Source organism: Phyllobates terribilis, unplaced genomic scaffold (assembly GCF_046119375.1).
Source record: "Phyllobates terribilis strain yellow unplaced genomic scaffold, ASM4611937v1 Scaffold_1__5_contigs__length_1240528914, whole genome shotgun sequence".
In the NCBI taxonomy this organism is placed as follows: domain Eukaryota; kingdom Metazoa; phylum Chordata; class Amphibia; order Anura; family Dendrobatidae; genus Phyllobates; species Phyllobates terribilis.
The window spans coordinates 238,298,886-238,326,613 of NW_027362761.1; the positions used below are offsets into that span (position 1 = coordinate 238,298,886).

Sequence of the window (27,728 nt, forward strand, 5' to 3'; positions counted from 1 at the left end):
GTCCTCAGAGCCAACCTGTTCCTGCCCTGACAAAAAACTAAAGTTGTCGCTCCAATCAGGTATTTGAGTCTTATCATCGTCTTCCTCATTGTCTCCACCAACAGGAGTTACAGTTTGGGAATGAGGGTCTACATTATGGTCAGAACCTTCTACGTCTGGTCCTGGATCCGACTCATAAAGATTCTGGGCATCAGTGCAGATCATTTCCTCGTCTGGATTCACAGAAGCGCTGGAGTCGACCTCTGATTCCCAGGCTATAGTATGAGTAAACAGCTCTGCAGACTCAACCATCTGTTCTACCTCATACTCAGACGGGCAGCTGGAGATTTGGGAGCTGTGAGGAAGCAAGTGCGATTGGGGTGACACCTTTGAGGACTGGAGTATTTGTGATGTTGAAGTTGATGTGGAGGAGAGCCCACTTAAAGGAGCACTTGATATCCGTTGAAGCACCTGCTGTTTTTGTGCCTCATCTGGAATTTGTAGCGATTGGCGTGGCCGTAAGAAAGGGATCTTATCACATTGTCCGCTAAAAGAAGTAGACATTTTAGTTTGGCTGGAAGATGGTCTTTCTTCTGCAGATGTTACTGTTGCTTTAACACCTACCCCACGGACACAACCTTTTTTCCCCTTCCCAACACGCCTATTCCCCTTTCCACCAGCAGCAGGCCTTTTTCCACTCATTTTGGTGGTTAACTAATTCACAACTCTGGAGTTGTTTGCACAAAAAAACAATGGATGGTAACCGAGCAGAGCTGAGTGGCCAAACTGTGGTATTAGGCCAAAACTATTGGCTGGGTTAGATGCAGAAAAAAATTATATTCAATTTGCAACCTGATGGAGGTCAGTATAGATGGACTAATACAACAAGTCCCACACACAGCTAGAAGCCCAAATATTTTTTCAGAGGTACTGTAGATGCAGATAAAAATTATTTTTAATTTGCAACCTGATGGAGGTCAGTATAGGTGGACTAATAGAGAAAGTCCGACACACTGCTAGAAGGCCAAATATTTTTTCAGAGCTAGATGCAGAAAAAAATTATATTCAGTTTGCAACCTGATGGAGGTCTGTATAGATGGATTAATAGAACAAGACCCACACACAGCTAGAAGCCCAATATTTTTTCAGAGGTAGATGCAGAAAAAAATATATTCAGTTTGCAACCTGATGGAGGTCAGTATAGATGGACTAATACAACAAGTCCCACACACAGCTAGAAGCCCAAATATTTTTTCAGAGGTACTGTAGATGCAGATAAAAATTATTTTTAATTTGCAACCTGATGGAGGTCAGTATAGATGGACTAATAGAGAAAGTCCGACACACTGCTAGAAGGCCAAATATTTTTTCAGAGCTAGATGCAGAAAAAAATTATATTCAGTTTGCAACCTGATGGAGGTCTGTATAGATGGATTAATAGAACAAGACCCACACACAGCTAGAAGCCCAATATTTTTTCAGAGGTAGATGCAGAAAAAAATATATTCAGTTTGCAACCTGATGGAGGTCAGTATAGATGGACTAATACAACAAGTCCCACACACAGCTAGAAGCCCAATATTTTTTCAGAGGTAGATGCAGAAAAACATATATTCAGTATGCAACCTGATGGAGGTCAGTATAGATGGACTAATACAACAAGTCCCACACACAGCTAGAAGCCCAATATTTTTTCAGAGGTAGATGCAGAAAAAAATATATTCAGTTTGCAACCTGATGGAGGTCAGTATAGATGGACTAATACAACAAGTCCCACACACAGCTAGAAGCCCAAATATTTTTTCAGAGGTACTGTAGATGCAGATAAAAATTATTTTTAATTTGCAACCTGATGGAGGTCAGTATAGATGGACTAATAGAGAAAGTCCGACACACTGCTAGAAGGCCAAATATTTTTTCAGAGCTAGATGCAGAAAAAAATTATATTCAGTTTGCAACCTGATGGAGGTCTGTATAGATGGATTAATAGAACAAGTCCCACACACAGCTAGAAGCCCAATATTTTTTCAGAGGTAGATGCAGAAAAAAATATATTCAGTTTGCAACCTGATGGAGGTCAGTATAGATGGACTAATACAACAAGTCCCACACACAGCTAGAAGCCCAAATATTTTTTCAGAGGTACTGTAGATGCAGATAAAAATTATTTTTAATTTGCAACCTGATGGAGGTCAGTATAGATGGACTAATAGAGAAAGTCCGACACACTACTAGAAGGCCAAATATTTTTTCAGAGCTAGATGCAGAAAAAAATTATATTCAGTTTGCAACCTGATGGAGGTCAGTATAGATGGACTAATAGAATGATGCTATGCCCAAAAGATTTTACTTCACTAGGTGCAGTAAAAAAATTGGTATTCTATACACAGGTGGTATATCTTGCAACACAGATAGGCTACTCCACTGACTAACACACTCTGCAATAGGCCAAAAAGGATTAGCTTTGCTAGATTCAGCCAAATGCTGTGAAAAAAACTTGCACAGCACTGGCACAGACCTGCCTGGCAAAAACTGATAGGAACTGATGTAACCTAGTCCTAATTAGTCTTTACTCCCACAATCTATCTATTTAAGAGCACAGACCTCCCTGATAAAAGTCGTAGGAAATGCTGTAACCTAGTCCTTAAAAGGACTGCAATCACAACTATTCCCTACTCCCAAGCTATCTGTATATTTGTGCGAAAATTGGCTTGAAATTAACAAGGTATAGCGCACACAGCAACAGCGGTGCCGTCTAACACGCAGCTGCAGCAGTGAGAAAATGGTGGCGACGGGGAAAATGGCTTGGTCTTATAGGGCAAGGACATGTGACATACACTGCCAATGACACATGCCCTTGCTTGTGTGAAAAAAAGCACTTTGCTCCGTGTGTGCGCTGCTGATAGGCTGACAGATTGCACCTCCCCACTGCAAATGCGGGAAAGAGAAAAAAAAATGGAGATCTTCATTGTTCCTGCAGAGATCCATCCCCTGCCCCTCCCCCCACCCCGCTGTACACTCAAACTGCGTATTAACATTAATTTTCAGCATTACTGAGAAAAAATCCAGTTATGATTTTGGTGCACGAACAGTTATCGAACATAACCTCGAACAGCCGAATTTTTCTCAAATTGTTCGTGTTCGCCGAACGACTCGAACACCGCCCAAAACAGCTCGAATTTGAGATTGGCGAACAGTTCGAGTAGAACACCGCTCATCTCTAATTAATATACTCACCTACCACTGCTCTCTCCAGTATCCAGTACCATGCCTCTCTTCTTCTCCGGAAGCGACTTTTACAATGTAAGTCTATGGAGCGTCAGAACGATGCTCCATAAGGTTTCATTGTAAAATAGACTTCCAGTTCATGCACAGAGTGTACAGTAAGTCGGCTAGTCACAATTTTGGTGCTGTCACTCAGAAGCAAAGCAGAATGGCGCTGGATACTGGAGAGAGCAGCAGTAGATGATTATATTAATACACGCACTCTACATTACATGCACATACATATACATTTAATAAAAAAATATACATGGGAGTGCTTCTTTAGTAGAGCCCCTTTGGCTGTTATGACCTGCTGCAAATGTGAAGCAAAGCAAAACACCAGCTTCTGGCAGCATTCCTAATGAAACTTAGCCCATTTCTCATGGGCAATGGCTTCCGATTCACTAATATTTTTGGATGGTCCAAAAAGTTAAGAGAAGAGATTATTCCCTAGCACAAACAAGGAAAAATAGTAAAAGCATAGAATTTTCTTAGAGATACAGCTGGAAACAGTCACAAATTCAAAGTTGTAGGAACACTAAATACACTACCTGGATGTGGCAGAAAGAGGAAGCCATCATCGGCTGACACCAGAGTCCTGAGTATGCAGGTGGCCAAAAACCCTCGTGTGACTGCAAAAGATCTGCAGCAGGTTTTGGTGGCAGCATGCACTGAGGTCTCATTTTGCCCTATAAGTCGCATACTAAATGCCGAACATCTCCATGCTTGAACATGTTGACTGACCAAAAGTCACAGGAAAATTCGTTATTATTTATTTATTCTTTTAAATGGACAAATGTTGTGCTGTTAGACTGTTATTAGCATATGGCTTCATGTAAGAAACACATGGTTGCTTTTGACGTTTAAGCAGCCTCGATAAGTGTAATAAGGGGATAGAGGATTGTCAGGACATTACAATATCTGAATGCAGAAGCTTGTATTATATACAGTGTCCTGTGAAAGTATTTGGCCCCCTTGAACTTTTCTACTTTTTGCCACATTTCTGGCTTCAAACATAAAGCTATAAAATTCTAATTTTTGGGGGAAGAATCAACAAGTGGGACACAATCGTGAAGCGGAACGAAATTTATTGGATATTTTAAACTTTAAAAAAAAAAAAAAAAATGAAAAGTGGGGTGTGCAATATTATTCGGCCCCTTTACTTTCAGTGCAGCAAACTCACTCCAGAAGTTCAGTGAGGATCTCTGAATGATCCAATGTTGTCCTAAATGACTGGTAATGATAAATAGAATCCACCTGTGTGTAATCAAGTCTCCGTATAAATGCACCTGCTCTGTGATAGTCTCAGGGTTCTGTTTCAAGTGCAGAGAGCATCATGAAGACCAAGGAACACACCAGGCAGGTCCAAGACACTGTTGTGGCGAAGTTTAAAGCCGGATTTGGATACAAAAAGATTTACCAAGTTTTAAACATCTCAAGGAGCACTGTGCAAGCGATCATATTGAAATGGAAGGAGTATCAGACCACTGCAAATCTACCAAGACCCGGCTGTCCCTCTAAACTTTCATCTCGAACAAGGAGAAGACTGATCAGAGATGCAGCCAAAAGGCCCATGATCACTCTGGATGAACTGCAGAGATCTACAGCTGAGGTGGGAGAGTCTGTCCATAGGACAATAATCAGTCGTACACTGCACAAATCTGGCCTTTATGGAAGAGTGGCAAGAAGAAAGCCATTTCTCAAAGATATCCATAAAAAGTCTTGTTTGAAGTTTGCCACAAGCCACCTGGGAGACACACCAAACATGTTGAATAAGGTGCTCTGGTCAGATGAAACTAAAATTGAACTTTTTGGCCACAATGCAAAACTTTGGCGTAAAAGCAACACAGCTCATCACCCTCAAGACACCATCCCCACTGTCAAACATGGTGGTGGCAGCATCATGGTTTGGGCCTGCTTTTCTTCAGCGGTGACAAGGAAGATGGTTAAAATTGATGAGAAGATGGACGGTGCCAAATACAGGACCATTCTGGAAGAAAACCTGTTGGAATCTGCAAAAGACCCGAGACTGGAACGGAGATTTATCTTCCAACAAGACAATGATCCCAAACATAAAGCAAAATCTACAATGGAATGGTTCAAAAATAAACGTATCCAGGTATTAGAATGGCCAAGTCAAAGTCCAGACCTGAATCCAATCGAGAATCTGTGGAAAGAGCTGAAAACTGCTGTTCACAAACGCCCTCCATCCAACCTCAATGAGCTCGAGCTGTTTTGCAAGAAAGAATGGGCAAGAATTTCAGCCTCTCAATGTGCAAAACTGATAGAGACGTACCCCAAGCGACTTGCAGCTGTAATCGCAGCAAAAGGTGGCGCTACAAAGTATTAACTCAAGGGGGCCGAATAATATTGCCTGCCCCACTTTTCAGTTTTTAATTTGTTAAAAAAGTTTATAATATCCAATAAATCTCGTTCCACTTCACGATTGTGTCCCACTTGTTGTTGATTCTTCCCAAAAAAAAATAGAATTTTATATCTTTATGTTTGAAGCCAGAAATGTGGCAAAAGGTAGAAAAGTTCAAGGGGGCCAAATACTTTCACAATGCACTGTAAGTGGCATGTGAATCAGAATGTCAGTTATGTTTTTGTACACTGTGCGCCCAATCCTGGTCACACACTGAAAATAAGCTGAACAAATACTTTATTTTAGACTTCTCTGCTATTCATTTAGGAAACTAGGGTGCATTATAATAATGCTAGCATACCTCCCAACTTTTGAACAATAGAAAGAGGGACAAATTATGCGGCGCGGCAAATTTTTGTCACGCCCCTGGCCACACCCCAATCCCTGCCCATTTACCATTATCTTTCTCCCCTGGCAGGAGGAGTTGTCAGAGGAGCGCTGGTAGTGAGGGAAATTCAGCAGACGGCTGAGTCTGCAGGTTGTAGACCCGTATCCAGGACAGTTGGGACTAGAGATGAGAGGATGAATTCCCGGGTCTCTGGTCCAGCGTCCAGGTCAGTGGTACCTGGCGGATGGATGGAGGGCGTGAATCTCTTATCTTTCAGGGCAGCGTGACGTCATCTGTGCATCCTGCTCATCACTTGTTTGGGACCTGTAGATTATTTTTTGTTCCTCATTCACAGTCGGAGCCGCCAGAACTTTCTCATCATTATGTAGCTTCACTATACGACATCCGGCTTTTTTGTGTCTGTAAGGCCGTGTTGACATATTGCAGAAATACTGTATTCTTTGTTTTCTGCAGATGTCTGCACCAAACTCCACAATAACAGTCTCTTCCCCCTTATTTGATGCGTTTCTCGTGCAGATGTGAAGCCGCATTTTTAAGGTGCTTTTTATAGTACAGAAAAGCTATGATCTTGCACTTAATGAAGTATGCATTTTCTTTTAGGCTCCACATAGAAGTGCCTGAAGACACTGATGAACTCTGTGGTAGTGATGAGCGAGCATGTGTTGTTAACTCTTTCGGCAAGCTTGCTCGGCAGTTATGCTAGTGCCGTTGCGGCTGCATGTGTCACGGCATCCTGCATGTGTCACAGCTGTCTAACAGCCGTGACACATGCAGTCGCGGCGGCTCAAACTTAGATTCCAAACACGCCGAAAATACTCGGCGAACAACTGAGCGTGCTTGACGAAAGGGTTATCAATATATGCTCGCTCATCACTACTCTGCGGTTTTGGTGCATTTTCTCTCTATAGGCTTCTTCTGAAAAAAACGCATGAAGAAAAAAAATGCCACTGCATTTTTAAGTGCAGAATCAAAGCTTTTCTGTACTATTAAAAAGAGTTAAAAACTCTGCTTCATATCCTCCCCAAAATCGCATCAAAAACAGTGGGGGAAATAAGTATTTGATCCCTTGATGTTTTTGTAAGTTTGCCCACTGAGAAAGACATGAACAGTCTATAATTTTAAGGGTAGGTTAATTTTAACATTGAGACATAGAATATCCAAAAAAAAATCAAGAAAATCACTTTGTATAAATTAGATACATTTTTTTGCATTTTTCAGTGAGAAATAAGTTTTGATCATCTACAAACCATTATGAGTTTTAGCTCCTACAGACCAGTTAGACGCTCCTAATCAACTCGTTACCTGCATTAAAGACAGCTGTCTTACATAGTCACCTGTATAAAAGACTCCTGTCCACAGACTCAATTAATCAGTCAGACTCTAACCTATACAACATGGGCAAGACCAAAGAGCTTTCTAAGGATGTCAGGGACAAGATTATAGACCTGCACAAAGCTGGAATGGGCTACAAAACCATAAGTAAGACGCAGGGTGAGAAGGAGACAATTGTTGGTGCAATAGTAAGAAAATGGAAGAAATACAAAATGACTGTCAATCGACATCGATCTAGGGCACCATGCAAAATCTCACCTCGTGGGGTATCCTTGATCACGAGGAAGGTGAGAGATCAGCCTAAAACTACACGGGGGGACTTGTTAATGATCTCAAGGCAGGTGGGACCACAGTCACCAAGAAAACCATTGGTAACACATTACGCCTTAAAGGTTTAAAATCCTGCAGTGCCCGCAAGATCCCCCTGCTCATGAAGGCACAGGTGCAGGCCCGTCTGAAGTTTGCCAATGAACACCTGGATGATTCTGTGAGTTATTGGGAGAAGGTGCTGTGGTCAGATGAGACAAAAAATGAGCTCTTTGGCATTAACTCAACTGGCCGTGTTTGAAGGAAGAAGAAGGATGAGTACAACCTTTAGAACATCGTCCCAACCGTGAAGCATGGTGGGGGAAATGACGACTGCACCGTACTGAAGAGAAGATGGATGGGGCCATGTATCGCGAGATTTTGGCCAACAACCTCCTTCCCTCAGTAAGAGCATTGAAGATGGGTCATGGCTAGGTCTTCCAGCAAGACAATGACCCAAAACATACAGCCAAGGCAACAAAGGAGTAGCTGAAAAAGAAGCACAGTAAGGTCATGGAGTGGCCTAGCCGGTCTCCAGACCTTATTTCCTTAGAAAACTTATGGAGGGAGGTGAAGCTCCAAGTTGCCAAGCTATAGCCTCAAAAACTGAATGATTTAGAGATGATCTGCAAAGAGGAGTGGACCAAAATTCCTCCTGACATGTGCGCAAACCTCATCATCAGCTACAAAAACATCTGACTGCCAACAAGGATTTTGCCACCAAGTATTAAATGAGGGATCAAATACTTATTTCTCACTGCAAAATGCAAAAAAAATATCTAATTTATACAATGTGGTTTTCTTGATTCTATCTCTCAATATTAAAATTAAGCTACCTTTAAAATTATAGACTGTTCATGTCTTTGTCAGTGGGCAAACTTACAAAAATAGCAAGGGATCAAATAATTATTTCCCCCACTGTAAGTGGGAAAGCGCATAAAAGAAAGACAGCAAGCACTAATAATCAAAGAAGGTTTTTACTGCGTCGTGTGGTGTGGACACCTGCAGAAAAAAAGTGTCAGAAAGAATGCAGCATTTACGCTACGTGTGAACACGGCCTCAGCATTATAGTTTTATTACATTTTTTTATGAGTTTAATAAAGAAAAAATATCAATCACGCCATTTTTTTTACGCCATTTACCGATCCCCATAAATAATCTGATCGTTGTGTTCTGTGGGTCGTTACGATTACAGGGACACCAAATATGTCCATGTTATTTGCTGATTTGTGATGTTCATTAATTTTTAAAAATGCCAATTTTTTTTTATTATCAAATGTTTTTCTTTATTATTTTTTAGCAATTTTATAGGTTGAAAAAATCTTATTCTCCATGTAGAATAAAAATACCTAGAAATATACGCTGTGTACTATGTATCAGTAAATTTCTATCCTAGGCAGATCCTGCAGTACAGATCAAGTAGAAAGAATTCTAGCAATAAATCACTATAGCTTGTGGCTTTGCAGGATAAGTGTCTGTGTCAGTAATGTTGTACGGTTGTGGGCTCAAGACCAGAGACTCACAGAAAAAAACAATATTTTTGTAATTGCTCACAAATGTATTACTTTTATTTAGAGGATCAAAAAAATAATTTTCTTCTGCTCAGTACACAGGCACCATAAAAATACATTGTTATACACAATGTATTTCTATGGAGATGTATACTGAGCTGCTTCTGGATTCATTGACTGCATTGTAGAGTCAAGATAACTAAATCCTCCTACATTTACCATTGAGAGATGTAGCTCAGCAGTTAGGGGCTGCAGCCTATGGACAGTGAGTTCCCAGTTTAAATCCCAGGCAGATGAAGTCACAGGAGAAGGAAGAAGTGAATGTAATATAATCTAATTTATTCACTGACCAGTGAGCGGCCCTGCCCCCCTAAGGATGAGGAGCTACAGAGATAGTCTAGAGCTATGTGACAGTAGTAATATTGAAAGGTGGTCTCCCAATATATAACCCATTTAAATATGGGAGCTGATTTTGTAATCCAAAGTTTTCTTTCGTGCAGTGGAAAAGGAGCTGCTTTTAAAGAGTGCCTCTCTGTTTCTGGCTCATAAAGGAGGTGCCCAAGCCAGGCATTTATCCTATCACTTCTATATGCCATGATGGAGTGTAAGGACAATGGATTGTCTTTGTGACAAAGCCCCTTTAAAAGCATATTTGAACTAAAGTTTTCCACTTTCAAAAAGAAAATTACATACAGTAAGTAATTGCCAGTGTAAATTAGAGAAAAGTAGTCAGATTTATTAAGTGGCAGTGCAATCTACAGTATTTCACTAAGTATTCCAAAAAGCTTCCTACTTCGAAAAAGCGGTGCAAAATAAGCCAAGTGGAATCTATTTTTGTTTTGGAGCTATGAGTTATTAAAGAGTAACCCTACATCAAAGTAAATTTTTACAATATGCTGTCCTCTGTGCATACATGATGGAGACCTCTATTTCTAGTTATCTGGGTTATATCCTGCATTCTCACTAGTTTTCCCCTCTGCAGTCTCTACCTCTGAAAGACAACCTGTCACCAGGTAAAAATGGAAAGCCTTTACCTTTATTTTATTTCTGCTGCTCCCTAGAGTATTTCATTCTTTATTATTTTTATAAATCCAACATATAGTTCCAAAGATATGGCCCTTTCTTAGTACTACTTTTTATGGTCTTAACCAAGAGGGCTTGACTCACAGGGTAATTATACATAACAGCCAAAGACACATCCCGAGAGAATCCTGTGAGCAACGCCCCCTTGGTAAAAACATAAAAATTAGCACTAAATAAAAAGGCTCATATTTCTGGAACCCTATTACGGATAAAAAAAATAATAAAAAAAAAAGTCCTGAAGACTCAGGAGAGCAGTGGGATTAAAACTGGCTGCTTTTGACTAGGTGAAAGTTCGTCTTTAATTTGAAATTCATTGGGAGCTGGAAGAAAGAGACAAGCAGTGATCTGTACCATACACAGCACAGAATGATCCAGTGCTCTCTGTATACTTTTTTGCTTCCTCCCCTGGCCAGGAGCTGTAGTATGATCAGACCATGAACTGGAGCAGCTCTGCATGGCAATACACAGTCATTACACAGTTCAAAGCAGACACACATTTATAAGATTATCACAGGGGTAAAGTTTCTCCTTGTGGAGAGCGACATACCAGCTCTGGCTTGCCAAGGTAAGGAGGCTTATTCGCCATGTAATGCTCCTCTGGGAAATTTAATATGCAAATTGCCTCTTCAGAGAGGAAGAGAACTTGAACTCTATAGCACCACCTGTTGGAAGCAGCAATCCTACAAGCCACAATCGACCCTTTAACGAGTCTTGCAATATGACTTAGGATAAAAGCCAAATCTGAATTTCAATTTGAAGGTGTTTCGGGCTATTGACCCTCGTCAGTGCAAAGTATGATAACTGATACCGGTATGTCACTCTCCACAAGGAGAAACGTTACCCCTTAGACCTCAGTCCAGAGCCTCTCACTTAGCCAAATCAATTCTCATACTTTGCACTGATGAGGGCCAATAGCCCAAAACACAATGTCTCTCTCCAGATTACAGGTGCTTGGGAAAAACCACCTTGGCTGTGCGATGCGAGTCTTTCCTTCTGAAACGATCCTGCAGTAACTATCCTCTCTCTTGAAGCCGATAGTTGATTTACCAGTCTCTCTGTGTTAGGACACTCTTATTGTCCAGTCTGACACATGCACAAGTCTCTTCTTCCTGATCATACACTTCCTGCTTCTTGCTAAAACCAACACACAGCAGCTGCAGGGGGAAAAGGACTAGTCCACACAAATCAGAGGAGAGCATTGTCTCTCAAAATCACAGTGTAATTCAGTTCTTGACAGGGGCTGACCCCCTACATATACACAGAGTGTTGTTAAGAAACTCATTAGACTAGGCAACTTGCATCAATGACCATCAACTAACATACATAAATCATAACTAGTGCCTCCACGGCATATGAAAAAAAGAGTCATCAACCAAATTCGGCACATAAAAAAGGATTATTGTAGCGCCGGCGTCCCTGCCCTCTGCTAGGCAGGGACGCTGTTCCCCTCACCCCTCTGCTCCGAGCCCGGCGTCCTCCTCCCGCTCTGCTGGCAGCGCGCGCTCCTCCCCGGCCACTGTGCTTAGGGCGCGCGCGCGCTCCCTCCCTCTTAAAGGGGCCGCGCGCGCCGTCCTAAGGAGTCCCCGGCCAATGGCCGGAGGACTTCACCATATATAAGGCACATCCTCCAAAATGGAGGTGCCCGAGCAATGTTGTTGCACTGTTCACTACTCTGCTTCAGCCCTCAGGTCCCGTTGCCAGTTACCTGCCAGAAACCTGCCAATTTGCTGTCTGTTTCCTGCCTGACATTCCTCCTACCTGCTTGCTAGCCTGAGGTCCGACGGTCTGCCTTCCTACTCCTGTCAGTCTGTCTATGGACCAGCTTGCCCGCTCACCTGGGAGCGCACATCTGCTACCTGCCTGCTAGCCTACCTGGAGGCTCCGCCGTCACGTGCTGTGACCACCTGCCATTCCAGAGACTCCTGCCCGCTCACCTGGGAGCGCACATCTGCTACCTGCCTGCTAGCCTACCTGGAGGCTCCGCCGTCACGTGCTGTGACCACCTGCCATTCCAGAGACTCCTGCCCGCTCACCTGGGAGCGCTCATCTGCTGCCTGTCTGTTGGCCTACCTGGAGGCTCTGCCGTCACATGCTGTGACCACCCGTTTATCCAGAGACTCTCGCTTGCTCACCTGGGAGCACACATCTACCATCTGCCTGCTAGCCTACCTGGAGGCTCAGCCATCACAGGTCGTACCTACCCTTTACCCAGAGACTGCCCCGGTCACTTGCCGTGACCTCCTGCCCGTTCATCCAGAGACTGCCCCGGTCACTTGCCGTGACCTCCTGCCCGTTCATCCAGAGACTGCCCCGGTCACTTGCCGTGACCTCCTGCCCGTTCATCCAGAGATTGCCCCGGTCACTTGCCGTGACCTCCAGCCCGTTCACTCAGAGACTGTCCCGGTCACCTGCTGTGACTGCCTGCCCGTCTTCCCTGGTCGCCACCCGCTCCCTTACAAGGACTGCCCCCTTGTATAGAAGCTCAGAGGTTCCGCCTCCCAGACCCGTTACAGTTTGCTCGGGCCATGGAACCCGGTGGCACCCAAGCTCCCTCACTCTCGGACCTGTGTCATGAACTGTCCCGTCAGAGGTCCCAACAGGAGTCCATCCTGGGTCACCTGCGGAATGTCAATTCTCGCCTGGACACTCTGACTGCTCCACCAGCAACCACCGCCAGTGCCATGACTCGCAATCCGGCAGCTCCGCTGCCCACCAATACTATGGTATCCTACCCCGGACCCCAGCTTTCTGCACCTCCTCGCTTCGGAGGTGACTCCGCTCAGGCTCGGGGCTTTATAAATCAGTGCACCCTGCACTTTGAACTCCTGTCCCACCAGTTTAACTCCGACCGGGCCAAGATTGCCTTCATCATGTCCCATCTCACCGGGGAGGCCCTGGCCTGGCTAAATCCTCTATGGGAGAGAGGAGACCCCCTGGTGTCCGACTTGCCTGCCTTTCTCACGGCTTTCCGGAAAGTCTTCGACGAACCTGGACGGAAGACCTCATCCGCATCATCTCTGCTACGCCTCCGTCAGGGAAGTCTCACCGTGGGCCAATATGCCATACGGTTCCGTACCCTTGCCTCGGAGCTGGCCTGGGATACCGACGCTCTGGTATCTGTCTTCTGGGACGGTCTGTCCGGCCGTATTAAAGATGAACTCGCCGGTCGAGACATTCCTACCACTCTCGATGACCTAATAACTCTTGCCACCCGGATTGACCTACGGTTCCAGGAGCGTGCCAAAGAAGTCACCCGTGAGAGGAGGTTTCCACGTCTAGCTCCTACTTTTCAGAAACCCGTCACTCCCTCCGTTTCTCCCCAGGTACACTCTCCTGAGCCTATGCAGGTCGACCAGACCAAGATGGTCAAAACCCGTCAGGACTTACGCCGTGCCGAGGGGAGCTGCTTCTACTGTGGCAGTAAGGAGCACCGGATCCGTACCTGCCCGGAGAGGTCGGGAAACGCCTGTGTCTAGGTTCGCTCAGAGAGGTCGACCTAGACAAGAATAAATCCTCTCCATCTCTGCTGCTGTCAGTCTCAATTATCTGCGGGGAGAATCGTTATTTCGAACTAGCCCAACTTGACTCTGGAGCGGCCGGGAATCTTATTTCACAGGCCCTGGTAGAAAAATACCGCATTCCCACCAATCCTCTGGCTATACCTTTATCTGTCGCTGCTGTGGATGGGGGCCTCTTACCACGTCCCATCCAACTCATCACCGAATCCATAACTCTGCAGGTGGGAATGCTGCATTCTGAGAGTATCTCTTTTCATGTTCTGCCTGGACTCTCTCACGCCCTCTTACTAGGTCTACCTTGGCTCCATAGACATGCACCCGTGCTTGACTGGCAGACCGGAGAAGTCCTTCGCTGGGGACAGGACTGTCATAAGACTTGTTTGGTTCCTGTTCATCCCGCCCGTCCTTCTCCTACCCCAACTAATCTACCTGGACTTCCGATTCCCTATTGGTCATTTGCTGATGTCTTTAATAAAAAGGAGGCAGAGACATTACCCCCTCATAGACCATACGACTGTCCTATCGACCTGTTACCTGGTACTACGCCTCCCCGTGGGCGTATCTACCCATTGTCCGCTGCTGAGACCCGGTCGATGTCCGAATATATTGAGGAGAATTTGGCCAGGGGATTCATCCGGAAATCTACCTCCCCGGCGGGAGCAGGCTTCTTTTTCGTAAAAAAGAAGGACGGCTCTCTCCGTCCCTGTATAGACTATAGAAGCCTTAACCAGATCACGGTGAAGAATAAGTACCCCCTTCCGCTCATTCCAGAATTATTTGATCATCTGAGGGGGGCTAGAATCTTCACCAAACTGGACCTCCGTGGGGCGTACAACCTGGTCCGTATCCGTCCGTATCCGTCAAGGGGATGAATGGAAGACTGCATTCAACACCCGGGACGGCCACTATGAATATCTGGTAATGCCCTTTGGTCTCTGTAACGCTCCTGCCGTCTTTCAAGAGTTGGTCAATGACATCTTCCGGGACCTTCTCTACTCCTGCGTAGTGGTGTACCTGGACGACATCTTGGTCTTCTCTCCGGATCTCCAGACTCACCGGAGAGACGTTCGTCAGGTCCTGCTCAGGCTCAGGCAGAATCACCTCTTCGCTAAATATGAGAAGTGCCTCTTTGAGCAGACCTCGCTTCCATTTTTGGGCTACATTATTTCTCAGACCGGCCTACGAATGGATCCAGAGAAACTGTCTGCCATCGAGAAATGGCCCCGACCGGAGGGGTTGAAGGCCATTCAGCGGTTCCTGGGCTTCGCCAACTACTACCGCCTCTTCATACCGCACTTCTCTTCCCGGACTGCCCCAATTTCCGCGCTCACCCGTAAGGGCACTAATCCCAGAGAGTGGCCGCTCGAAGCAGAGGAGGCCTTTCTTTCCTTAAAACAGGCCTTCTCTTCCGCCCCGGTGCTGCATCGCCCAGATGGCAACAAGCAGTTCTTCCTGGAGGTTGACGCCTCCTCCTCTGGAGCCGGAGCGGTACTTACCCAAAAATCATCTTCCGGGAGAATGGTAACTTGTGGCTTCTTTTCCAAACTCTTCTCCTCTTCTGAGCGCAACTATTCTATAGGAGATCGAGAGTTATTGGCCATCAAGCTGGCAATGGAGGAGTGGCGTTACCTGCTCGAAGGGGCTCTTCACCCGTAATAATTTACACTGACCACAAGAACTTGGCTTACCTCCAGCATGCCCAGAGACTTAACCCGCGCCAAGCTCGGTGGTCCTTGTTTTTTGCTCGCTTTGATTTTATTCTTCATTTTCGCCCGGCTGACAAAAACATCAAGGAGGACGCCTTGTCCCGATCCTTTCTGGTGTCTGATCTCGAGGAAGAACCTAAACACATCATCGATCCCGCCAGAGTAATGCAGGTGGCTCCCGTGAGTCTAAATCGTCTCCCTCCCGGTAAGAAGTTCGTATCAGTACCTGATCGGGAGAAGATCCTACACTGGGGTCACTCATCTAAACTAGCTGGCCACGCCGGTCAGAAAAAGACCCTCCAGCTTATCACCCGGCACTACTGGTGGCCTACCCTGCACAAGGACGTAATAGACTTTGTTTCTGCCTGTGTGTCCTGCGCCCGCAACAAGGTTCCGAGACATCTGCCAGCCGGTCGCCTCCTTCCGCTCCCAGTACCTGCTGCCCCCTGGCAGCATATAGCAATGGACTTTATAACTGATCTCCCCGTCTCTGCCGGTTGTACGGTCATTTGGGTGGTCGCTGACCGCTTTTCCAAGATGGCTCATTTCGTTCCCCTGCCGTCTGCACCCGAGCTGGCTAAAGACTTCATCCGCCACATCTTCCGTCTTCATGGCCTGCCCCTCCACATCGTGTCGGATCGTGGGGTACAGTTCACCTCACGCTTCTGGAGAGCTACTTGTAAACTGCTAGACGTCACCCTGGACTTCTCCTCCGCTTACCACCCACAGTCTAATGGTCAAGTGAAGCGGATCAATCAGAACCTGACCAGTTACCTTCGGCACTTCGTCAATGCCCACCATTCAGACTGGGTGGATCTCCTGCCATGGGCCGAATTTTCTTACAACAATCACGAGAGCGAATCTTCCTCCAAATCCCCGTTTTTTGTTGTCTTCGGTCAGCATCCTCGGATCCCATTTCCCGTCTCCACCTCGGTGGACAATCCGGCTGCGGAATCTCTTGTTAACAAATTTTCCTCCATATGGGAGAGTACCCGGTCCGCACTCCTTCTGTCATCCGAGCGTATGAAAAGACATGCTGACAAAAAACGTCTGGATCCTCCTCAATTCCGTCCAGGGGATAAGGTCTGGCTCTCGTCCAAGTATGTCCGGCTCAAGATTCCTTCCTATAAGTTAGGGCCTCGGTTCATCGGTCCTCTGGAGGTCATCAGTCAGATCAACCCGGTGGCCTATAAATTGAAACTCCCGGCCAACTTGCGGATCCCTAACTCCTTCCATGTATCTCTCCTCAAACCTGTGGTACTTAACTCTTTTTCCAAGTCTACAGGTACGCCTCCTGCTCCGGTTTCCGCTGAAAACGAATTTGAGGTAGAGAACATTCTGGCCACCAAAAGGGTAAGAGGGAGGACCTTTTTTCTAGTAGATTGGAAGGGGTTTGGTCCTGAAGAGAGAACGTGGGAGCCCCGGGAGAACATCCATGCCCCTCTCATCCTAGCTAAATTTCTCTCTGGCCTAAAAAAGGGGGGGCCTAAAGGGGGGGGTACTGTAGCACCGGCGTCCCTGCCCTCTGCTAGGCAGGGACGCTGTTCCCCTCACCCCTCTGCTCCGAGCCCGGCGTCCTCCTCCCACTCTGCTGGCAGCGCGCGCTCCTTCCCGGCCACTGTGCTTAGGGCGCGCGCGCGCGCGCTCCCTCCCTCTTAAAGGGGCCGCGCGCGCCGTCCTAAGGAGTCCCCGGCCAATGGCCGGAGGACTTCACCATATATAAGGCACCTCCTCCAAAATGGAGGTGCCCGAGCAATGTTGTTGCACTGTTCACTACTCTGCTTCAGCCCTCAGGTCCCGTTGCCAGTTACCTGCCAGAAACCTGCCAGTTTGCTGTCTGTTTCCTGCCTGACATTCCTCCTACCTGCTTGCTAGCCTGAGGTCCGACGGTCTGCCTTCCTACTCCTGTCAGTCTGTCTATGGACCAGCTTGCCCGCTCACCTGGGAGCGCACATCTGCTACCTGCCTGCTAGCCTACCTGGAGGCTCCGCCGTCACGTGCTGTGACCACCTGCCATTCCAGAGACTCCTGCCCGCTCACCTGGGAGCGCACATCTGCTACCTGCCTGCTAGCCTACCTGGAGGCTCCGCCGTCACGTGCTGTGACCACCTGCCATTCCAGAGACTCCTGCCCGCTCACCTGGGAGCGCTCATCTGCTGCCTGTCTGTTGGCCTACCTGGAGGCTCCGTCGTCACATGCTGTGACCACCCGTTTATCCAGAGACTCTCGCTTGCTCACCTGGGAGCACACATCTACCATCTGCCTGCTAGCCTACCTGGAGGCTCAGCCATCACAGGTCGTACCTACCCTTTACCCAGAGACTGCCCCGGTCACTTGCCGTGACCTCCTGCCCGTTCATCCAGAGACTGCCCCGGTCACTTGCCGTGACCTCCTGCCCGTTCATCCAGAGACTGCCCCGGTCACTTGCCGTGACCTCCTGCCCGTTCATCCAGAGATTGCCCCGGTCACTTGCCGTGACCTCCAGCCCGTTCACTCAGAGACTGTCCCGGTCACCTGCTGTGACTGCCTGCCCGTCTTCCCTGGTCGCCACCCGCTCCCTTACAAGGACCGCCCCCTTGTATAGAAGCTCAGATGTTCCGCCTCCCAGACCCGTTACAATTATATTTGTATTAATATTTTTATTATACAAATATATCACATACAATGTGGTGCTGAAAAAAAATAAAGAACGGAAAAACAGCATAGCACAGCAAGTGTGTACATAAACATCAAAGTATCTTTAAAAACTCATAGGGAGACAGATGGTATGTAACCTGCCCATTCTCCATATAAATAACATTTTACTTGTCATACAGTTAATAATGTTTGCATACAAAAAAGCTAACTTGGATCAAAATATCTAACTAAATCTATGCACGGCTATGTTCACACTAGTGCCATGACTTCTGGAACCTGTGACAAATCTAAACTGTCATAGGCAAATCTACTGATTTTGTTTCAATCATAATGATGGGAGGAATACTCCTGTATGCTGTTCTACCCTTGAGGTCCAAAGTGACAGGGACCCTCGAACAACCACCAAAGAAGGCTGTGAATCCTCACTTCCAACACAGCCTAATAAATAGAAATGGCCATGTTTATCAAAATGTTATGCATCACATGTAATGTCGCGTTAACCCCTATAGAGCCTCTCCTTTTTATGTTTTTGTGCTTCTATCTTATCCTCCTCAACTTCTAAGACATGCTTTCTTTCATTTTTCAATCCACATAACTGTATAAAGGCTTGTATTTTGCAGGTGCAGTTTTAGTTTTGAATAACACCACTCACATTACCATATAATGTACTGAAATATTGGAAAAAAAAACCAAATGGTGTGAAATGCTGAAAAAAACTAAATATCGTCATTTATTTTTGAGCTTCCTTTTTACAGCATTCATTGTGCAGTAAAAAAGACAACATGATTCTACAGGTCAGTACAATGACATCACTACCAAACTTATATAGTTTCATTTATTATTTTAACGATTAAAAACAGTTAATTATGTGGGTATTCTTTGGTGTGTAGATTTTAAAACTATAAATATGTGTTGAATAAAAATTAAAGGGGTAGTATCATTCTTAAATTGCTTTACATTGTTAGACAGCATGAAAATAAGCAAGTTTGCAATTGACTTGCTTTTTTATCATTCTCCTGCAATGACAGGTTTATCTTTTATAGTGTAAAGCTCTTTTCTATGGAGCTTAGCTTCCAGACGATGGTCAAGAATGTGCTGTAGCTACATACCAGGAGAGGGGTTAACTCTTACTATTCTAGTTAGCTCTCTCCAGCCCATTGATTTCAATATAAAAGTTAGCTGCTCACCTCCCTTCTCAACCCTTTCATCTTCTGAAGAGATACAGTTATAAATCACCAGCCCACAGCTTTCAGATCAGATCTTCTAATCTTGGCTATCAGCTCAGCCCTGTCAATGTAGTGATAGTAGTGTACACACTCCAGAATAAACCACTGATAGCTGAATATGTTAAAGCAGAACTTGTACGCTACCAATACTGTAGTTTTACTATTCACCAGAACTGTCACTTAAGGAGGAGAGCTTAACCTGCTAGAAACCAGAAACTGAGAAAAATGTAGGAAGACTGCAGAGCCCTGAGCTGCTCAAGAGACAACTTGAGGAAACCCCTTTAAAAGTATAGTGACTTTTCTTTGAAACCAGGTTTGTATGCTAAATTTCCAATTTGAAAAATTAAAAAAAAACTACCTATATTAAAGAAATTGAAATCTTGAAATTTTCACACAGGCTAACTACACATTATACTAAACTCATACTTCCTGTTCTGTCCAGATGGCTTTTCAGCAGTTTCACTATCATTACAGGCAGGATTACAATGAAATATAGAACAGTAATAAACACAAGATCCACCATTCACAAAGGGTGATATAACATCTCCCCTCCTCTCTCCCCCTTCACAGTGGCCTACCCTGGTCATGAAACCACTGTCAGAAATGACAAGCTCTGCTAGGGACATCTGTGGTATCAAAATTGGTGCAGAACATAACATTGGGTTGTTTGCTGATGACGAGATTATAGCAATCTCTGAACCACTTCTATCTCTTCCTGCAGTGTTCAAGGTCTTAAGTCAGGTTAATGTGTCCAACTCACAGATTCTTGGTATGAGGATTCCTCATAATAAGAGAAGCCTTACAACAGCATTTCCCCATTCTCAGGACAATAGGGGTTGCCATACCTGGGCATCTGCACAGTCTCACTCATTCTCATACATTATACCCCACTTTTACACGCAGTTGAAAAATACCTTACTGAATATCTTAAAGGGGTTGTCCAGGTTTATCATGTAAGTCTGCAGTCAATCTTTGTGACTGTATACTTGTGAACCCTCACATTTCGTGCAGCGTGCGTTCTTTGGTGCCAGTGGTGAGACTGAGCAATCATATGATTGTGATATGCCTATTTCCGGTCACTTTCTGACCAGACGTGCGCGGCCTTGCTTAATACAAGTCAATTGAGGGATTTTAATTGATTGCTATACCTTTCCCTATCCCCTGTTGTGATGTTTTCTTGTCATTTAGTTCCTATTATTTTCCCTTTAGAAAAGCTTCACAGGAACGGATAATAGAAAAGAACAGATTAGAAGTAGGGGAAGGTTTTTATATCACCATGCGGCAGAGTGAGCCCCAGGTATACCCACTGACAAACACTAATACAAAAAATCTCACCCCCAATTTCATCCCCAATTTCATCATTATTTTATGTCAAATTTATTTTATTAAATTCATTTTAATGCATAATTTATTTTGCAGTTTTTTTTTATAGCAGGTTACAATAAGATTCAATAAGGATATATAATACATGTTATTTATTGTAATGCAGTATAAATGTACAGTATACTACTATATGCAACAAATACATTTCTACATTGTAAAATAATTGTATCATTTAGACATTTTAAACAGAGATTAACACACACAATTCTCGTATATATACTACTTTTTTTTAGTCGTGTCAAGTTTTTAAGAAATACTTACTTTATTGTAGTGGCTTTTTTCTCTTTTTCTTAGTATAACATTATGTCCTGTTAGAGTCATTCTTTCACAAAATGTGATATCCTCAGCACAGAATTGTTTCCAGTACATATAATAATTTATGGCACCAACTAGAAAAGAGTTGTGGTGAGATATATTTACCACATCTGGGATTTCCAAACACTGACTATTCTTTTTTTTCTCTCAATGTGTCCCAATGAAAGTGCAGTCCAATCTGCAGGCAGCAGAATAATCTGTATTTTCATAACTTAAACCTCTGCTATTTCTGGGTTTTTCAGCCCAGTGGACAGTCCTATCAGTGATTGACAGCTTCCTTTGTATAAATGTGCTTGCAGAGACAGGTGTCAATCACTGATTGGACCGCCCACTGGACCAAAAATCCCCAGAAAGAGCAGAGGATTAAATTATTAAATCACAGGTTATACTGAAGCTTTTCCCTATAAATTATATATCAATCTACTCAGCTCCCCCTGCACTATCACATGGTGCTTGTGTCAAGGTAAAATATATATATTATAGAAAATCAATTAGTTTCTTTAAATAGATTACCTAATCAGTGTGAATTAATATAGAGATGATGGAATAATCTATGTGTATGTATGCAAATGTGTATACGCACATGGATTATGTTAATAGTTAATGAATATATAACTAACAGTTTCTGTTCTTATTGTAGGCATGAACAACTAAATGATTTCCTGGGAATGATGTATGCATGTGCATGGCTGATAACAGAGAGATTCATGTCAAGTTGGCAAAGATGGCGCTGAGAGACGACTTCACCCTTCCCATCAGAATTCCTAAGGCGTTACTGAGGCCAAGAGATACATGGATGAGCAAATTGCAGTGTGCCAAGTTATCACAGAAAGAGCAATGAATTTTACTAATCCCACATAGGAGTAGAATACTATATAACCCCATGTCTATGTAATAAAGTTTGCCATTTTGCGTGGTTCAGTCTCTGAAGAAAGTTTTTCGATCAGATTAGCAAATTTGGTTGATTAGCTTCTTGGCATGCACTCGGACATCTTTAATTTGGAGGAGAGCAGTTACCTAGTGTATCTTAATTGGTGAAACAAATGGTGCCGTGACTCAGATCACACTCGAGGGGACTCTAGGTTTTGGGGTGCCCATCACCGGACCACCTACGGATGAGCCGGGACTGCTCAAAGCGAGAGCCTAATCAATTGTCATCACTGAATACGGTAAGTCTGCAGGTTTAATGAATCCGTAGTGCTTATTCATATTTTGAGCGGTCTCTGGTGAGTTTGTGGTGTTTAGATTGGCCCTTAGGGACAGCCCCGTGCGACTGGTCGGGTCCCCGCTGTGTGATTCCAAGAACTCTGGTGTGTAGTCGCTCCTGGCTAACTTCTGCTCTGTGGTTTCTGAGGTGTTCCGTCCCATTAGAACGATCTTTGTACGCAGGGGCGCAGAAGTATACACTTGAGAATTTAGGAAAATTTCTTTGTTTGTAGCGCGGGCACGCGGGGAGTGACGTTGCTGATAAGTCGTGTATTAAGAGGCCATTGGGGCATGGGCACGCGGGGCCAACCAATCCTCTATTAAGTCGTGTATTAATTCGTGGGACACGCAGGGAGTGAAGTTGCTGATAAGTCGTGTATTAAGATGCCATTAGGGCGCGGGCACGTGGGGTCAACCAATCCTCTATTAAGACGTGGAATACGCGGGGAGTCAACTGCATCGTTAAGCCGCATATTAAGACGTCACTAGGACGCGGGTGCGCGGGGTGTTCAGTACTTAATTAAGTCGTAAAAGAATCAATTCAGTGGTAGGGAGTGTAGGGACCAGTTACAATTCTACTTGTGTATCAGCTGCCTGGTCTGATCATAAGTAGTGATGAGTAGTGTTGAGCGAGCACTAAAATGCTCGGGTGCTCGAAGCTCGGGCCGAGCTCACCGTGATACTCGGGTGCTCGACCCGAGCAACGAGCCCAATGTTAGTCTATGGGAGACCCGAGCATTTTTGCGGCGGCACCCCCGGCAGTCTGTAGAAAGCCTAAAAAGTGCCCAAAACAATAGTGACAGTGCTCAAAAGACATGGGGGCAGCATGGGGATCGCCCCAGGAAGCTTTTCTGACCCCCAGGTCACTGCTGTCAACAACATGGTCAGAGGTATTAAGCTACTTTTACGGATTCACAATAAAACGTTCAAAAACGAAACTGAAACGGTTTTCCTATGAAGTATGTTAAGGAATTTCCTTTCCAGGGTAAAGACTTGTGTATAAGGTAAAATAAATAACCAAAAACAAAATACTCCTCCACACCTTGCGCTATGTTCACAAGTAGCATTTTTCATGCGTTTTTGCACTTTATTGCTTTCAACCGTGACAAATGCATTCACCAGGAAATGTCATTTTAACATTTTACAACCTTATCTGGCCATGTGCTGTGTGACACATGCATACAGTGCTGAAAAGACATGGAACAGCATGGGGAAGACCCCTGTAAGCATCTCTGACTCCCAGGTCACTGCCTAAAAGTGTGCCCATCAGAAGTGATCCTTGCCGCATCAGAAGATGCAGACGTGCAACTATCCCCGTGCAAGTCCTAGTCCCAGGGCAGTGTTCAATTGTACCTCCCCCATTCCTTGCATTGCAAGCGCAAGTATGCAGCCAACCACCCACCCATCGGCAAGCTGCAATACCATACTGCTAGCTTTCACTTGAAATGGGGTCTTTTAGTTTGGAGGAGGCCGAAGCTGGCCACTACCTCATGGCTGCTTCGGCAGCGAGGTATCCATACTCAGTTCCCAGCCGCCCCTATTTCTCCTGTCACCTTCCCACACACTTTTCTTAGCCTGGCCTGCTTTAGGGCAGAATTGGACGAGCCCACCAGAGAACCAGACTCCTCCGGTGGGCCCTGGCTTCTCCATCAGGGGAGTTGAGAGTGCCAAGGTGAGGAGCATGATGATGATGATAGAAGTAAGCATCTACTTAGTTTTCTTTTAATGCAAGCGTAAGTGTGCAGCCTGCCACCCACCCCCAGGCAGCAATGCCATACTGCTAGCTTGCACTTGAAATGGGGCTTTTTAGTTTGGAGGAGGCCGAAGCTGGCCACTACCTCATGGCTGCTTCAGCAGCGAGGTATCCATACTCAGTCCCCAGCCGCTAGGGGGTGGCCGGGTGTCCATACTCGGTCCCCAGCCGCCCCGCGGCCAGGTGTCCACACACGGTCCCCAGCCGCCTTGGGGCGGCCGGGTGTCCATAAATAGTCCCCAGCCGCCCCTATTTCTCCTGTCACCTTCCCCCACACTTTTCTTAGCCTGGCCTGCTTTAGGGCAGCATTGGACGAGCCCACCAGAGAAACAGACTCCTCCGGTGGGCCCTGGCTTCTCCATCAGGGGAGTTGAGAGTGCCAAGGTGAGGAGCATGATGATGATGATAGAAGTTAGCATCTGCTTTGTTTTCTTTTAATGCAAGCGTAAGTGTGCAGCCTGCCACCCACCCACCCGCAGGCTGAAATGCCAAACTGCTAGCTTGCACTTGAAATGGGGCCTTTAAGTTTGAAGGAGGCCGAAGCTGGCCACTACCTCATGGCTGCTTCGGCAGCGAGGTATCCATACTCTGTCCCCAGCCGCCCGGCGGCCGGGTGTCCACGCTCGGTTCCCAGCCGCCAGGGGGTGGCCGGGTGTCCATACTCGGTCCCCAGCCGCCCCGCGCCCGGGTGTCCACACACGGTCCCCAGCCGCCTGGGGGCGGCCGGGTGTCCATAAATGGTCCCCAGCCTCCTCTATTTCTCCTGTCACCTTCCCCCACACTTTTCTTAGCCTGGCCTGCTTTAGGGCAGCATTGGACGAGCACACCAGAGAACCAGACTCCTCCGGTGGGCCATGGCTTCTCCATCAGGGGAGTTGAGAGTGCCAAGGTGAGGAGCATGATGATGATGATGGAAGTTAGCATCTGCTTTGTTTTCTTGGAATGCAAGCATATGTATGTAGTAGCGGATAGGCCTGAGGTGGTCAGCATTTTGGCGCATATCCTACCTCCTCCGAGGATTGCTGGATGTTTTCCTGCTACTATCCCAGTTCTATGACTCCCGTTAAAACAAAGCTTCAGGTGATAAATGATGGATGAGGTGGTGGCAAAGGAGAAAGAACAGGAGGAACAGGGACCATTCACATCAATTTCAGGCCAGTCAACCACACATGTCTTGTAGGATATGTTTCTGTAAAAAATGGAGCAGTTCAGCAACACAGTTATAGGGCATACAGTGAGTGCAATGCCTACCAAAAATTTCGAGGCACTCCAATGCCCCTTGGAAGTGACATGGAGGTCAGAGGGCCTTACCTAAAGTGTTTTTTCCATTTATAGCAACTGGGTCTCCTGTACACTGTTGGCCTAAGCAGTGAATGGAAGGCTTTCCAAAAATTATGAGGAACTGCAATGCCCCTTGAAACAGACGTGGATTACAGCGTACTAAAAAACATCTACCCACTATTGGGGAGTGGGTCTCCCTTAGTTTTCGCCTTTGCATTGAAAAAAGATGACTAAAATTAGGAGGAAATGCAATGCCCGTTGGAAGAGTCGTGGAGGTTAGAGGTAATTAAAAACAACATTTCAATGCCCCTTGGAAGAGCTGTGGAGTTCAGAGTGGTTTAAGAAGATGCTTTTAATGCCCCTTTGAAGAGACGTGGAGGTCACAGTAGCTTAACAAGACGGTTTTAATGCCCCTTGGAAGAGTGGTGGAGGTCACAGTAGCTTAACAAGACGGTTTTAATGCCCCTCGGAAGAGACGTGGAGGTCACAGTAGCTTAACAAGACTGTTTTAATGCCCCTCGGAAGAGACGTGGAGGTCGTAGTAGCTTAACAAGACGGTTTTAATGCCCCTTACAAGAGCCATACAGTACAGCATCTTAAAAATATTATTCCCATTATTGGGGAGTGGGTCTCCCATAGTCTTTGCTTATGTCTTCCAAGGAAAAGCTGCCAAAAATAAGCACGGAGGAACTTTCAATAATGGCAACACGGACCACGGTCACCCTGGTGGTATAGTGGTGGTGGAGGCTGAGGATAAGGAGAAGAACATAAAACAGCCGAAATGAGGAAGCGTATACCCATGTGTGGGTGTGTAGCGTTGCATGTGAATACACCTCCCGAAATAACACAGTGGATTTGACTTTATGTTACTCTGCTGTCATTTGGTGGTGATGAGAAGTCTGGCCCAATCCAGCCCTTGTTCATTTTGATAAGGGTCTGCTTGTCAGCATTGTCAGTTGACAGGCGAGTGCGCTTTTCAGTTATAATTCCCCCAGAGGCACTAAAAACACGCTCCGATAACACTCTAGAGGCAGGGCAGGCCAGGACCTCCAAGGCGTACAGAGCGAGTTCATTCCAAGTGTCCAGCTTGGATACCCAATAATTAAAAGGCACAGAGGAATCACGGAGGATGCTGGTACAGTCGGCAAGGTACTCCCTCACCATCTTTTGAAACTTTCCACTCCTTGTGAGAGTACCACGCGCCTCAGGGTCTGTCCAAAGGGAGGGTCTGAGAAAACTGTCCCAGAACGTTGACAGTGTTCCCCTGCCTCTGCTGGATTGGAGTTGCGTCTCTCTCGCATGTACGCCTTGGTTGGGCAACGAACTGTGACCTCTGCCGCTAGCGTGTTCAGATGGGAATTTTTTTAACAGTTCTGCAGCCAGGGCCTTATGGTACTGCCCCATTTTTGTAGACCTGTCCACCTCAAGAATAAGAGAGTGAAAGTTCTCCTTGTAGCGGGGGTCTAAAAGTGTCACCAACCAGTAATGACTGTCACCCAACATTTTGACAATGCGAGGGTCACGGTTAAGGCAGCGTAACATAAAGTCAGCCATGCGTGCCAGACTGGTAACGGGCAAGACTTCCGTGTCCTTACCAAGATGATGACTGACCATGCTCTCCTCCTCCTCCTCCTCCTCCCCTCTGTCCTCAGGCCACCCACGCTGAACCGATGGTATGACAGTTGTACAGGTACTACCGTCTACAGCGCATGATATGAGCTCCTGTTCTTCCTCCTCCTCCTCTCCCTCATTGTCCCCCAATGCACGTTGGGATGAGATGAGGCTGGGCTGTGTGTAATCGACCGCTACGGCTTCTTGATCCATCTCATCATGCTCTGGCTGCAATGCCTCCTCTTTAATTCCCTGCAGAGAGCGTTGCAAAAGATAGACAAGTGGAATGCTGACGCTAATGATGGCGTCATCGCCACTCACCATCTTGGTGGACTCCTCAAAGTTTGTCAAGATGGTTCATATGTCAGACATCCAGGTCCACTCCTGAGGTCTTATGTGTGGAGTCTGACCTGAATATCGATGGCCTTGTTGCAGCTGGTACTCCACAACTGCTCTCTTCTGCTCACAAATCCTTTGCAACATGTGGAGGGTAGAGTGAGGACATCACACACCAGTCGGTGTGACGGAAGCTGCAAACACTGTTGCAACACAGCAAGGGTGGCGGAAGCTGTAGCCGACTTCCGAAAATGAGCTGACATGCGGCGTACTTTGACGAGCAGATCTGGCAACTCGGTGTACGATTTAAGAAACCGCTGATCCACGAGGTTAAGCACATGAGCCAGGCATGGTACGTGTGTGATCTCGCCTTGCCTCAGAGCCGCCACCAGGTTACGGCCATTGTCATACACGACCATGTCTGGATGTAGGTTCAGCGGTCTCAGCCACAGATCTGCCTGCTCTTTCACAGCTGTCCACAACTCACAAGCAGTGTGAGGTTTCTCA

General features: G+C 45.9%; 1 protein-coding gene and 1 long non-coding RNA gene across 3 annotated transcripts in view; one reads left to right on the forward strand and one right to left on the reverse strand.

Annotated features, from left to right (window-relative positions):
* Positions 1-21,859, forward strand: part of LOC141255813 (uncharacterized) — a 34,102-nt gene extending 12,243 nt beyond the window's left edge. The window contains exons 2-3 of the long non-coding RNA XR_012316801.1: positions 19,508-19,649; positions 21,675-21,859. This is a non-coding gene — a long non-coding RNA (uncharacterized lncRNA). The remainder of the gene's footprint in view (positions 1-19,507; positions 19,650-21,674) is intronic.
* Positions 1-27,728, reverse strand: part of LOC141255734 (uncharacterized) — a 971,797-nt gene that overhangs the window by 216,912 nt on the left and 727,157 nt on the right. The gene's annotated exons all lie outside the window — the stretch shown is intronic.